The sequence below is a fragment of the Benincasa hispida genome, chromosome 12 (assembly GCF_009727055.1).
Source record: "Benincasa hispida cultivar B227 chromosome 12, ASM972705v1, whole genome shotgun sequence".
Classification (NCBI taxonomy): Eukaryota; Viridiplantae; Streptophyta; class Magnoliopsida; order Cucurbitales; family Cucurbitaceae; genus Benincasa; species Benincasa hispida.
In genome coordinates this window covers 66701849-66714719 of record NC_052360.1, presented here as the reverse complement: position 1 = coordinate 66714719, position 12871 = coordinate 66701849, and the positions used below count along the sequence as shown (strand labels likewise).

General features: G+C 35.1%; 1 non-coding gene across 1 annotated transcript; it reads right to left on the bottom strand.

Annotated features, from left to right (window-relative positions):
* Window positions 1-10189: 10189 nt before the first annotated feature.
* LOC120068607 lies at window positions 10190-10296 on the bottom strand. Its single transcript, XR_005479245.1, has one exon. It is a non-coding gene; the product is annotated as a small nucleolar RNA R71 (small nucleolar RNA).
* Between the last annotated feature and the right edge of the window lie 2575 nt (window positions 10297-12871).

The window sequence follows — 12871 nt, the reverse complement described above, 5'->3', positions numbered from 1 at the left end:
TTACGCTGTGCCAAACATTCCTTTAGAGCTACTCGAGAGAGAGTCTAAAGAAAGAACCTAAGACTTGAGGAGCTAGAGTGTAGAATTTAGAACTCGAGAGAGCAAGATTTGAACTGCATAAACAAGAGATAGGGACTTAGAGATAAGCTTTGTTTGCCAACTCACCTGCATCGCATGCATCCTAGAGATAAAAATGATATTATGTGGTCGCCTTATTTATGTGTGTGTCATTTTGTCATCGCATAAAATAAGAATAGAGACTTATGTTAGGTCCTATAGACTTATTGCATATATCGCATGCGTTCTAAACATTAGAAGCCGTAGATTATCCGCATCGAGAGATGGTTTACTACTACTATATGTGTTCCATGATCGCATAGCATGAACGCATCCTAGGAAGGTGTAGCCGAAACCCTTTTCAACCCGTTCACCACATACTCATCACATCTTCCGTTTTATCAACTCTTTTCGAACTCCGCCGCATTTGTTTATTTTATTATCTACTAACAAAAAAAACCAAACAACTATTCGAGTTACGGTTACTGCAAAGTTTTCCTGAAAAATTACCACCGCCATATTGTTTTCCCAAGTCCCTGAGTTCGACCCTGGACTTACCAGAAAACTTAGTGGGGTTTACACTTGGATTCCACTGAGAAAACTGAGTGCTCAACGCATTCCATAAATCCAATATTCCATAATTCCACATCATAAAATAATGCATCAACCACAAACAAGGCTACCATGGTATTCTCGGTGTGAGAACTAGAGGGTGGGATCTATTCGGACTTGGTATGAAGCAGATGAAAGGAGGAAACACCGATGCGTTGTACATGCACATGAATGGTCAGGATCAACCATCTGTAGTAGTTTACAACACTTGCAAACCTCTACAAAGCGGGTTGTATCCATAGTGTCACCAGGATCAGGTATCCCACCTTAATCCTTATACTACATACTTATTTAGGTTATCACTTAAGGCATGATCTACTTGTATATCACATATCATGCTTAAGTTCACATAAGATAACCAAGAAGCTTTGTTTATTGGATATAAGTAAATACCATAATTAAATAACACTTATTTTATTCATTAAACAATGTGTATCTTTACAAAACAATGAGACTCCAGAAGAATTAGGACACCAATCCCAACACCATGCGTTATAGGGATATAAGCATGTGGCTTACCATCGAGAGGTGTGAGATGTGTTAGTGTGGTGAGTTGTGGTCACCCTTGCGACCAAACTTAATGACTTGGTGCATCTTATCCCCTCCACAATTCTACTTCTTCATGCATCTTATTACGCATTAACAGTTGTCGCATCTCTACCAATTCTCATAGTCAAACTTTCATTGTTCAGTCTATTTAGCTAGGAGTAGGAGTAGCGCATAATTAATTAACTTCTTTCTTTTTGTTTTCATTCACCACCTTAAACGCATTACTTCACAAACATCATTTAGTTACAATTCCCTGTGTTCGACCTCAGATCATCCCGAGACATTTGCGTTCTCATTATATTTGGCGAGAGAGTAAGAAAACTTGTGACAGGAATGCATGGTCATCGCTTACACGATTAACACATACTCTTCAGTTCAACGTATGACCATCAACGCATATCAAAAGAGAGTGCATTTTCCTCTCACCAGACAGGGTTGAGAAAGGTCCACTAGTATTTTCCTAAGCGATGCATAAGTCATGCGATAAATTCTTAGTGTTTTGAGCCATAGTATCCTATCTCTAGGATGCATGCGATGAGTTTTGGTTCCGATAGGTTAAACTTTATCTCTAAAGTTACTTCTATCCTTGTTTAATGAGTTCCACAATCTCTTACTCTCTCAAGTAGTAGATTGTTTCCTACTCAGATCAATCTCTTGATTTGATCTCACCTTTTTTTTTCCTTGTACGCATTAAACAAGATGAACTCCTACTTATGAAAATTTTAGTAAAAATATTAGTTTATCTTTCTTAATCCATTTAGAATTTAACTACTCATTGATGCTTGGAATTATGTGGTGGAAATATGGATGCTATGCGTTGATAGAATTACGTTGTGCACTCAAGTTTCTCCAGCAGAATTCAAGTGTAAATTCCTCAGAGTTTCCTGGTAAATCCAAGGTCGAACACAGGGACTTGTGAAAATAGATTGGGTTGGTAATTTTTATGAAAACTTTGTGGTAACCAAGTAAATAAATAAAGTATTGGGTGTGTTGTTGTGTTGATGAAAAAGAAATAAATAAAGGCAGCGGATTTGAGAAAGACAGTTGCATTGATAGATGCAATGAGTATGTGATGAACGGGTTGGGAAGATCTTTAGCTAGCGTTACTCGGGAATGCGTCAGACTATGCGATCATGTTACAACCATACACAGCAAGTCATTTTCCAATGTAAATGAGATGCTCCTAAGTCTAGGATGCATGTGTTGAATGCAAAGTGTCCATAGAGCTTATCCCTAAGTCTCTACTCTTGTCCTATGTGTTGATGCAAAATGCATAAAAGAAAGGTGACCGCATACAATCATATCTTATCGCTAAGATGCATGCAATGCGTTAATAACAAATAGTGCTCATTCCTAAGTGCCTATCTCTCATTTATGCGTTCTAATCTAGTTCTTCCAAACCTAGATTCTAACCTGACCTTCCCAAGTCTAGATCCTATCCTTAGACTACCCTCCCGAGTATCTCTAATGGACGAATGAAGCATACATAAACAAGATAATCACAAAGAATGAAGATTCCCTAGTTGTGCTAGCTAAATGCTTCTCAACCCATTCAACTAATTTAGTTACTCATGTGTGAACAACAGAGAGTGAACAAATGTAGAGAAAGAAATTCCATTCTTATAAATGAGTTGAGTACAAAATGTCAATGGAAAGTAAAGGTAGAGAGCCCTGTAGTAATTCCTTGCTAACCGAGGCTTTTTACACTGAATCTCTATTCTGATCTAAAGATGTTCCTACTTCCGCAGGCATCGGCCCTCTCTCTGTCTTGGAGCTTCCAGCACTTTCCCAAGCTTACCAGAATGATCTACCGACACAACTTTCTTCCTCGCGTACGCCTTAAAATGAAAGAAAACTATGGACTGAGGCGTGAACTTGTGGAACAGAAGATTGTAAACGTCGTAAACCCCTATTCTGAAGAATGCACTTGGAGCTTCCATGGTGGAAGGCGGCTTCTCTCTCCTGATTGTACAGATGGGACAGCTTTAATTCCTGACTGATGCACCGGATAATTGTCACTGATAAAGCTGAATGTACTTCATAACCGTTATCAGCTGTCAACTTAATTTAGATCCAACTGTTATCAGCTTTCTGTCTCATCGCTCTTAAATATCCTTTCACCCAGATGTGCCCACCATGTTGCGCTGACCAAGTTGCGGCGATCCTTCTCGGGCGAATTTATGCGAGCACGATCAACGTAAAGCCTTGCGGTGAAGTTGCACTTGACCAGTAAATTCCTGTGATTGCAATCTTTGCATTGTATTAACGCATATTCTGTACAAAAATATAAAGATCAATTGTTCTAATGCGTTGGCCGCATGCGACCGCAATATTATAGAATTTATGCTTAATGGACGCAATTTAATATACTTCATCAACGCAATCCAACATTGTTTAAGAACTTAGCACTATGATAACGTGCATTTCTGCCCGTTATCACTCATGCTTGTGAAAATAGACATGAATGGATAGAATATAGAAATAATTGCATTCATATTAATAAAAGTAGAGTCTTTCAATCTCTAAAAACTTAATAGAAATGAAAATGATAAGAAGAATGTAAAGAGAATTAAAGTAGAAAATGCCAAGATGCCTATCACAATTTCTTATTCCCTTTGGTTCTAATGGTGGCTGCTTCACCTAAGTTGCAATGGTGTTAATGTCTCCTTTTCCTTTTTCAGAGAATAAATCTAAGCTCTCACTTAGAATCCCTCAAAGAGAAACTCGAACTGGTGGTTATGGTGGATTTAGGGTAGAAGTTTGGCAGAGTTTCGAAGGGCTATTTATAGGCATCAAGAAGAAGTTTCCTCGCCTCTTTCCAATGATGGTCTGACACCTTGCATTAATTTCCTGATGCCACCTACCTCATGTCAGAGATTCATTGGATCTGCTACAAACGTCTCACATCAGCTACCAACTTGTTCTGTTGATTTGACTTTCATCGCTCACGTGTTTGTCATTTTCTATTTGTCATGTTTCATCTCATCGTGTGGTGTTATGCGTTGTAAAGTTGATCGTCGGTTAATTTCTTCTACATGATCACAGCTTGTAGCTCGTTTCTTTGGCCGATTTTTTCTCCTCATTTCATCTTAATCCTGCATCCAAAAGTGACAAATTTTACACTTTTCAAGGATTATTAGTTTTGCAAGCATATGATCGCAAGATATGATTATTTGCATGAATTCCTTGTCAAGCTAATGCATTTACCTCTGAATTTTCCTAATTTTTCTCAAAAAAAGGCAAAATAACTTTTATTTCTACAAGTTATCACCCACCAACTTTAAATATTTGTGGAATTGGGTTGGTATATTTTACTAACTCACCTCAACTCTCCCTTCTTCCAATGTTTTCAATGGCTCCACCCATTTGCCACTGTCAGCAACTATCACTACCACACTTTGGGAACCAACTCTAGGCTCCGACAATCATACTAGATGATAACTCTGGCAACCAACTCCAATGACCAATTTCGAGCTCCAACAACCACCTCCAATGACAAATCCGGTGACCCAACTCCGACTACCACCTTCGCATGACCAACTTTAATTACCAATTTTGGGTTTTGACAACCACTCTGACAACAAACTTTGATGATTAACTCCGAAAACCAACTTCATACGCTTCGACAACCACCTCCGACTACAAACTCCAACAAAAATCACCTTCGATGATCAACTTCGATGACCACCTTCGAGCGAGCAACTCTGACAACCACTTTCGATGACAGCTTCGAGGACCAATTCCAAGCTTCGTTAAACCACCTCTGTTGACAACTCCAATGACCCAAATCTAATGACCACCTTCGGTGACCAACCACGATGACCAATTTTGGGTTCCAACAATAACATTCCAATGTCCAACTCCGACAACAACCTTCTTAGGCTTCGACAACCATCTCCAACTACAAACTCCGATAAAAATCAACTTTAATGATCAACTTCGATGACCACCTTCGAGTGAGCAATTATGAGAACTAACTCTAATACCACCTTCATGCGACCAACTTCAAGCTCCAACAACCACCTCTGACTACAACTCCAGCGAAAATCATCTTGGATGATCAACTTCGACAATACCTTTGCGCGACCAACTTCGAGCTCCAAAAACCACTCTAACGAAAAACATCGACGACTAACTCTAATACCATCTTCACGCAACCAACTTCAGGCTTCGAAAACCATCTCCAACTACAAACGCTAGCAAAAATCAACTTTGATAATCAACTTTGGCATCTAAATTCGATTATTATAAGACCAATGACTATTAAGGTATGTTGTTGGGTTGTTGATTATATAGATAAACAATATTTTGTCTACATTAAGTGTAATACTTATACGTTGAAATTTGTAAAATATATTTTTGTTTAATTGAATTCACATATCAAATGAGTGTTAGTAATATTTAGAAAAGTATGTATGCAGTTGAAACGTATGAAAAACATTACAAAAAAACCATAAAATAGAGGTTTTTTTCCTAGAACATTTTATGAAAAGAAATAGTGAAAAATAGAGATTTTTTCTTTGACGATCCTCCAAATTTGGAGAAATTGAAAATAGAATTGTTAAAGAAATATATGCATTCCATTGGTTGCTAAGATGATGGGGGAAATTCAATTAAAAAAATTAATGATAGAGTTAAAATATAGAGCAATAATAGGAAAAAATGAAAAAGAAGAAGATGGTGGTGAAATTCATGGAGAAAAACTAGGAATCAAAAGTTTTGATTTCTTTTTGGTTTTCCATTTCAGTTAACTACATTCCTGTATGAAATGTAGTAGGTTAGTTGTTGTTCATTACCCAAAAAGAAAGAAAGAAAGAAAAACTTTAAAAATCAAAAGAAAAATTGCAATCCATATTTTATTCAATACAAAGATGGGTAGAATTATTGAATAAAAAAGATTAAAAATGAAAATAGTCATCATAAAAGCAGATTATTTAGAGTTCAAAAACTGCACTAGATATCCCAGACATATGAACTCAACTCTACACTCTAAACACAGACATATGAATTGAATCTGAAAGAGATCGAGAAAGAAGATAAAGGAATGTTTCAGAAGAAATAATAAGTACGATAAGTTTCATTCCCCTTGTTCAATGCAGCCTACAAGTCTTGGATGAAGGCACACCTCATGTTATTTGGATAAAATTAAAATCCTTGTATCAATATAAAGATTTACCCAATAAAGCTTATCTCAGAGAACATTTATTCACTTACAAGATGGATACCTCCAAAACACTTTCTGAAAATCTAGATGATTTCAAAAGAATATCTTCAGAATTTAAGAAAATTGGAGATAAAACTGGAGAGGAAAATGAGGATTCATACTTCTAAACTTACTACTTGAGAGTTACAAAGATGTGAAGGTTGCTCTTAAATACGACAGGAGAACACTACTATAGATGCTATTATATCTACTTTGAGAATTAGGGAACTTGAATTGAATGTTCAGTAAAAGGAGAATGTTAATGGGGAAAGCCTATTTTCTAAGGGAAAAATCAAAGAACAATTAGAAAGACAAAAAATCATAGCCTAATAACAAAGATAAACAAAAATTGAAGTGCACCTACTCTACAAGAAATATGGCCACAACAAGAAAGATTATTGAAATTTGGAAAGGAAACAGAATCAGAAAAATAAAAATCCTCACCAAGGAGAAGCTGTTGTAGGTGAGAATAGTTTAACCTTTGAAAATGATCTTGCAACCTCAAATGAGAGAGGAACTCAGAACACTGAAGAAAGAGTTCAAGATTGGGTCTTAGATTCGTGGTGTTCATTCCACATGACACCGTCTAAGAGTTAGTTCATAACCTATAAACCCTTTGATGGAGGATCTGTCTACATAGGCAACAACAATACTTGTAAAATCATAGGCATTAGGTCTATACGTCTTAAAATAAAAGATGGATCGAAAAACTCATAATAAATGTAAGACATATTCCTACTTTGAAAAGAAATCTACTCCTATTGGGTATACTAGACTCTATAGGCTGTGAGTACAAAGTAACAGAGGGGCACTCTTCAAATCATAAAGGATTCCAAATTTGTTCTAACTGAGGAAAAAAAAAAGGAATGGTGTATACATCATTAAAAGATATGGAAGTGACACACTCTGCCTTAGTTACTACAAGTGAAAATCCTTCAGAAGGGGACCTATGGCACAAAAGATTGTCTCATATTAGCCAAAAGGGTTTATAAATTTTGTCTAAGCAAAGTGTTCTACCTCAAAATGTATGTGAAGAACTGAAGTTTTGTGAACACTGCATACTTGGCAAAGTTGTAAGACAAAGTTTCACAAAAGCCCAACATATAACCAAGGGAATACTTGACTATATACATTCTGATCTATGGGACATCACTAACTCCCTCATTGAGTGGATCAAGATATTTCCTAACTTTTATTAATGACTTTTCTAGAGAAAGTTGAATATTTTTCCTAAAAAGTAAAGATATTGTTCTAGAAGGATTTAAAGAATGGAAACTTATGATTGAAAAGCAATCCTCAAAAGAAATTAAATTTCTTAAAACTGACAATGATTTGGAGTTTTGTGGATAAGAGTCTAATAAATTTTGTAAAGAAAATGGCCTTGTAAGACACCAAACTATGAAATGTACCCCACAACAAAATGGTGTTGCTGAAAGACTCAACAAACCATCATGGAGCGTGTTAGATGTCTTTTGTCAGATGCCCTATTGCCTGAAAGGTGGTAGGCTGAAGCAACCTCCTACACTTTCTTCATTCTAAACAAATACACACATTCTTCACTAAACTTGCTAACTCCAAAAGAGAAATGGTCTAATCACCCTCCAAATCTAAACATGCTCAATGTATTTGGCAGTGTGGATTATGTACACTAGTCCAAAGGAAAACTCAAGGCTAAGGTAATAAAATGCATGTTTGTTGTCTTCACAGAAGGTATTAAAGGCTACAAGCTTTAGCATCCTATTGAAAAGAGGTGTATTCACAGTAGAGATGTAATCTTCAAAGAAGATGAAATGTTCAGCACACATAAAATGTGTGTTATTTGCCTTAGATTTAGGATTGTTTTTAATATGTTTTTATCGGATTTTATGCGTTTGCTAGTGATTTTCGGGATTCATGATCGAGAAGTGAATTATACACAAAACAAGCCAAAAAGGACCAAATTAGGCTTTAAGGAGGCAAAACCGAACAATGGACCAAAGGGATTGAAGAAAATAGAAGAAAATGCAATGTTCCTAAAAATAGAGAAGCGTTGCAATGTTGGGTATAGCGTTGCAATGCTGTAATAGGAAGCGAGAGTTGATGCAAGGCAGTAGCTGCAATATCAGATGCATTGTTGCAACGCTCTGGAAATTTTCAAGCAGTGTTGCAATGCTGCTTTCTAAACGTTGTGACACTAGCTTTCCTTATTTGACAAATCTGATGCTTTAAACAAGGATTTTATGCCAAATTTCAATCCTATGATTAACTAGATGACTGTGAACATATAGAAGGGGTATTCTAACCTAATTGGAAAACATTAAAACCTAATTTTGAGACAAAAAAAAGATAGATTTCTTGTCGAATAGAAAAGATTGAAGACCAATTGTGAGACCGTTCGACTTCTTGACGTGCTAACGAAAAGAAGATTGGTGATTTCCACTAGAGGAGGAGCATTCCATATATGGTTTTCTCTTATTCTTTTTTTTTCTCTACTAGAATGCCCTCAATTTTGGATGAAAATATGTTCTTGAGACCATAAGTGGCTAGACTCTTTGTTTTAGGGTCTTATTAGATTTACATATGAATTTAAGTTAATATTTAGGAATTTCATGGAATTGCATAACTAATTATCTTTTAATGGTACTATTTTAATTTATTTTGATTGGCCATCAATAAATGTTAGATTGAATGTTCAATTTGGTAGATTGTATGTTTAATTGGACTTGTAACATTAAATTGCTATTAACCCATCACGTACGTAGTTAGGAGAGTAGTAAAAGTTGATAACGAAAATGTTTAATGTCATGGATTTTAATTTGATATCACGACTTTAGTATCGATTAGAATTTCATGAGAAAGAATTGTTTTTGAAAGACAATGATTTGGAATTTAGTTTCTAGACTTAGATAAATAGTATGCATAATTTCATGATTGACCTAAATATTGTTCAATAAAGTATGTAATGAAAACTAACACCCTAGAACACTCTTTAAATCTGAAATTTCATTTGTTTGTCTTGCTTTACTGAAAACTAAATCAAAATCACTCAATTCGGCTTTCCAATTTCCATGCTAAAATTGATACAGTTCTGAATAATTAAGTGAAAATTGTTTTTCTGATCCCTGAGGACGATACTCAGCCTCTTAAGTCGTTTTAATATATTATAACTTAACCGCATTCATTTGTACATACATATTGCACATTAATTTTTTGGCACCATTCTCGAGGATCAAAATAACGATTTTTTTCTTACTATTTAAGAATTGGGGAAATTTTAGACTATGGCTTATTTTTGTGCTAATTTTGTTGGAGTTTTCTTTTGTGCATGCCCTGTGATAAAGACACACCTCTTTTGCCTTTCTTGAGATTGAATGTACATTTAGGAGAAATCTTGGAGTGAAGCAAGAAGTGGAAGAAGTGATGGTCGAAGAAGCGAAAAAGTCCATTAGGGATTATTTCCAACCATCCTTTCCCATAGCTCATGAATACACCTATCAATGCAAATAATTTTGAGTTGAAACTAGGGTTGATTCAAATGATAAAGGACATTGCTTTTAGAGGCGCTCTGTTAAAGATCCTCACAAGCATTTAAGATCATTCCTTGAAATTTGTGGGACGGTAAAAGTTAATAGAGTTTCTAATGATGTCCTAAGACTGAGATTATTTCCCTTCTCTTTGCAGGATCGAGCAAAGGATTGGCTTGAATCAATTCCATCGGAGAGCATTGGAACATGGGATGAACTAACTCAAGTCTTTTTGAACAAATACTTTTTGCCCACCAAATCTTCCAAATTGAGATATAAGATTGTAGCTTTCTCTCAACAACCTTATGAACAACTCTATGAATGTTGGGAGAGATACAAAGATTTATTGAGTAGATGCCCACAACATGGTTAGCCAAATTGGTTATAAATTCAGTTTTTTTACAATGGGTTCAATGGTAACACTAAATCCATTCTAGATGCTAATGCTAGGTGATCAATCTTTGAAAAAATTGCTAATGAGGCTTATGCTATCTTGGAGGATATGGCCACCACGAATTATAATTGGCCAAGTGATAGAGATTCCACCACCAAAACCACTGGAGTGTATGGAATTGATGAGGTAAATGTTATTCAGGCTCAATTGACCACAATTACTAACACTTTGTCTAAATTTATTGCAGAAGGAAAATCATTAAGTTCACCATCAATAGCTTCTCAAGCAACCATGGCGGTAGAATCTCAACAAGTTTGGGGTGGTTAAGAGAGTGAGACGACCAATTATGTTGACAGAGGACATTATTGGGGTCACCAATAAATTCCTACTTACTATCATCCTAGTTTAAGAAACTATGAAATTTTTTTATATGCTAACACTAAGAATGTTTTGCAGACACCACTTTCTGGTGCAGGATCATCAAATGTGGAGAGGAAATCTTTTCTAGAGGTGGCAATGTTGGAATTTGTCAAAGATTCTAGAGAAAGAACTACAAATTTGGAGACTACAACTCAAGCTCATGGGATGGAAATTCGGAACATGGAAGTACATGTTAGTCAAATTTCCACTTCCCTTCAGACAATACAAAATGGTAAATTCCCCAGTTGCCCTGAGAAGAATTCAAAGGAGGAATATAAAGCTTTGACATTGAGGAGCGGGAAAAAGCTAACCACTCGTTTAATAAATGATGATAATGATGAAACACTTGAAAACGAAGTGGAAGAGCTTAACGATGAATCTAGTGAAATTCAAGAATTGGAAGAAGTTGTTAAGGAAGAGTAATGAAAGGAAAAGGTAAGTGAACCAGAGCTATCTTCAGGTAAGTCTTTTTCACCTATACCTTTGGTGCCTAATAATATTCCTTATCCTTAGAGGTTTTAGAAAAAGAAGCTAAATGAGCAATTTTCTAAGTTCTTAGATATTTTTTAGAAATTTCATATTAACATTCCCTTCATTGAAGCTCTAGCACAAATACCTAATTATGCCAAATTCATGAAGAATATTTTGTCAAAGAAAAAGAAATTTAAATAGTATGAGATGATTGGTTTGACGGAGGAATGTAGTGATATATTACAGAAGAAAGTTTCTCCAAAATTAAAAGATTCAGGAAATTTTACTATCCCTTGCAATATTGGCCCTCTATCTATTAAGAAAACCTTATGTGATTTAAGTGCTTCTATTAATCTAATGTCTCTGTCTATTTATAGGAAACTTGGATTGAAGGAAGTGAAGCCTACCACAATTTCCTTAAAAATGGTTAATAGATCTTTAGCATATCCACGGGGTATTGTTGAAGATGTTCTTGTCAAGGAGGACCAATTTATTTTTCCTGCAGACTTTTTGGTTTTAGACATGAAGGAGAATTATGATATTCCCATCTGAGGAGACATTTCTTAGCTACAGGGAGGGCCAAAATTGATGTTGAATAAGGTAAGTTAACTTTTAGAATCAATAAGAATAAGATAACTTTTGGGATTTATCCATCTATCAAGACCTCTACAGAGATAAGTACATGTCATATAATAGATAGCAAAGATGAGAATCCTATTAAACATGATTTTATATTACATCCTATGCCATCTCATATGAGTAGGAATGGTATAGTTGTTGGTTTTTGTGGCAATGATGACATGATTATTGACCCTTTGGTTGGTTGTTATGATAAGTTTTCTTTTAGGCATGGATATGATACTTTGATCTCAGGATGTGCAAGCAAGAATGAGAGATTTAAACCACCATGGGATCCAGCGTGATGAATGGGTTCGGTCTAGCCAAGAGACATTAAGCCAAGTGCTTGTTGGGAGGCAACCCAATATTTTTACTACTTTTATCTTTTTTTTTTTTTTTTTTTTTTTTTTTTTTTTTTTTTTTTTTTTTTAAAAATTAAAAAACACCCTTTTTTTTTTTTTTTTTTTTTTTTTGCTTTAGTTTTTTTTTTCATTTTAAAAATTAGAAAATCACTCATTTGTTCTCATATTTTATTTTTCAGGGTCTAATTGCAACACAAAGTACTTTTTCCACTAGCCTATTTGGTGGAATCCTGCACGCTCCCAGGCTTGTTTCTCCATGCTTTATTCTTTTCTTGCATTGAGGGCAATGAAAATTTCTAAGTTTGGGGTGGGACATATCTTTCGTACTTTTGTGTTTATTTGTTCATCCTGCTATGCATGTTTATTTGGGTTTATCCTACTATGCATGTTATGTTGAAAATTTGAAAAAAATTAAATTTTTTTATTGAGTTTTGAAATATTTTTTATGAGTTATTTGTTGTGTGTTGTTGATGTTGATTGTCCATGATGAGACTTGAATATGCATGTTGAATGAATCATAGTGGAAATATGAGAGTAATATCTTGAAGTATGATCTTGGGTTGTATGTCCTAAAACTCGCAGTTTGTAAAGTTAAACATATTTTATTATCAATAAAGATGTTATTCAACATTACTTCAATAAAGTTGTTATTGAATCTATAAATTGTGCTTATAAAGTCTAA